This window comes from Pteropus medius, unplaced genomic scaffold (genome assembly GCF_902729225.1).
Source record: "Pteropus medius unplaced genomic scaffold, Ma_sr-lr_union100, whole genome shotgun sequence".
Taxonomy (NCBI): domain Eukaryota; kingdom Metazoa; phylum Chordata; class Mammalia; order Chiroptera; family Pteropodidae; genus Pteropus; species Pteropus medius.
The window spans coordinates 3,006,701-3,009,443 of NW_024350927.1; the positions used below are offsets into that span (position 1 = coordinate 3,006,701).

At 49.8% G+C, this 2,743-nt stretch overlaps 1 pseudogene; it reads left to right on the plus strand.

The window, feature by feature from the left end:
- The first annotated feature begins 2,311 nt into the window (after positions 1 to 2,311).
- LOC120585916 (uncharacterized) lies at positions 2,312 to 2,427 on the plus strand (annotated as a pseudogene).
- The last annotated feature ends 316 nt before the right edge of the window (positions 2,428 to 2,743 follow it).

Sequence of the window (2,743 nt, forward strand, 5' to 3'; positions counted from 1 at the left end):
TTCCATTTAATGAGATAACTGACGGGGAGAGAAGAAGAAAGAAGATGATTTGGGGTTTTGCAGGTTTGCCTTACAGCCGAGATAATCACCTGAAATTCCGGTGTTCTCAAAACGCTTCTGCAAGTGGATGAAGAGGGGAGCATGTCCCAGAGACTGTTTAACCAACCGATATTTATTGAGCACCTACTAGGTGCCAGGCCCTGTGCAACCGGATGAAGATGCTGCAGGAAACAATCAAATATTGTTGAAGCCAGCCTTCCGGAGGGATAGACAGACCCCAAACGAGTGACAGGGGGCATAAATTAATCACCGAGGTGCCACAGAACAGTGGGAGTGGAAGGGGTAGACCTACCTAGACATGGAGGCATGTGACATTTGAGCCAGACAGAGGGTCCCAGGCCCAGAGAGCACAAGTGCCTGAGGCAGGGACATGCTGGGATTCTCTGAGAGGCCAGTGTGGCAGGGACAAACGAAGAGGAGGAGAGTGGGTCAGGACTAGTCCAGTGGCGGGTGAGGGAGGTAGGGTCCCCATCATGCAGCTGTCTTGTAGACAAGGGGTCTGCAAACCACAGCCTATAGGCCAAATTGGGCCTACTTCCTGTTTTTATGAATAAAGTTTTATTGGAAGCAGCTACATCTATTTGTTGACATATTGTCTAAAGCTGCTTTGGAGCTACACAGCAGAGTTGGGGAGTTGCAACAGAGATCATGTGGCCCACAAAGACTACAATATTTACTGTCTGGCCTTTTATGGAACAAGTTTGCCAACCCCCATTGTAGGTCATGGTAGGAAGTCTGCATTTCGAGAAGCGGCTAGAGGGTTTTACTCATTTGACCGTTAGTTTTGAAAGCCCATTCTGGCTGCTGCATGAGGAAGGTTGGGATGGGGCAGAAGAGGCCAGGAGAGTGGTGAGGTGGCCTTTGTTTTTCCGTCCCACTCACGTCACAGGCCAACCACGTGCTGTGACCAACCACGTGCGGGCTGGGCCAGCGTGTGCCAAGTTCGTGCTACGCGACAGTCATTGTGCAAAGTGCCTCTGGAGACCTTGATCCTTCACGACAACATGAAAGGAGATTGTGCCTTTCCGACACTTAATTCCATGCCTGGCACACTGAAGGGGGTGTGAGGGGGGTGCCCTAGAAAAGCTTCAAGGGATGTACGGGGGGACCTGGGAGGAGTGTGGTCTGCTACCCACACCCATTGTCCAGATGAGGAGACCGAGGCTCGTGGACTGAGGCTCTCTGATCTGCTCTCCAATGGCAATCAGGATTCCGGTCTCTGTCTGACTCCAAACTCCAAACTCCGCTCCCTTTCCTAGCAAGCCCTGCCTTCCTTCCTCCGTGGCCATGAAAAATTAAAGCCTTCTGATGCTTCCTACTGCGTGAAAAGATCCTGTGGGTACGCTGGCCATACTCGCCGGCAGATTGTCTTTTAATGCCTATAATTGCTTAATCAAAAACAAATGATGGTCGTAAAAACTGGGAATGTTCACTGTCCTCTGATTAGTCAGGGAAGGTTATCAAAATACCAAAGTTGGGATAAATATAACTTCTTTTATGGAGTCTCTCTAACGGCAGACTGTAAAACAGTCCGCTCTATGAGGGGGTGGAAATCAAGAATTTCCTCTTCCAGCGGTAATAAATCAAACAACACTCTGTGGACAGTGGAAATAGCTTCCTCTCACCCTGCATACAGCCACGGCTCCACCGAAGCCACGGCCCGATGCTCTCGCACTGACGAGCTCCAGCCTGGCTGCATCAATTATCAAAATAGGAAATGTCAGGCCTAAGTGATGCGAACTCTCTCGACCACCGCTGCTGCCCTACATATGCCCCCTCCCTCGGGCTTTTTATTTAAAGTCTAATAAGATTCAGCCAAGCCAAAGCCAACGTAATCTCCAAGAGAATCCTCCTCCCTTCTTAAAATTCCCTTCAGCCATTCAGAGTATCCTAGTTTAGCCTGGACTCGCTCTCGGTCCAGGTGAACTAGTCAGATGAAAGCCCGTGGATCTCTCTGTCTCTCTGTCTCTCTCTCTCTGTCTCTCTCTGTCGCTCTCTCTCTGTCTCTCTCTGTCTCTCTCAGGTCTCTCTCGGTCTCTCTCTGCCTCTCTCTCTCTCTCTCTCGCGTGATCACTTTCACTCTTTCTCTTTCATTCATTTCTGGATTCAAATGACCCTACTTGAGACAAGTTGCTTTCCAGAAAAATAAGAGTAACCAGTGCAGGACATGGTTCCATAGTGTAGCAGTTAGCACGTGTACTTTGCATGCAGAAGGTCCTGGGTTTGTGCCCCAGGAGAGCCACAGTCCATGGTCTACAGCCATGCCACCCTGAACAAGCCCGATGTCTGATCTCGGAAGCTAAGCAGGGTCGGGCCTGGTTAGCACTTGGATGGGAGACCACCTAGGAAGGCCAGGTGCCGTGGGCATAAATAAAAAAAAAAAAAAATAGAAAAAAACGTAACCAGTGCAAAGCCACACCTTTTCATCATCTGAGAGGCAAAGCAGATCCTCAAAGTTCCAATCTCTCCAGAGGTTCTAATTCCCCCTACTGCTTCCGACCCCATCCCAGGAATGGAGGCACGAGAACTGCGAGAGCAGAGACATATATAGCAAAGCAGATTCAACGCCCTAAGTTCATTTCAAGCTTCTGCCTGTGTCACATCAGCTAACAGCCCCATTGGCTGGAACAAGTCACGTGGTTGAGTGTAAAGTCAAGGGGAAGTCCACTCCGCCCACTCCACC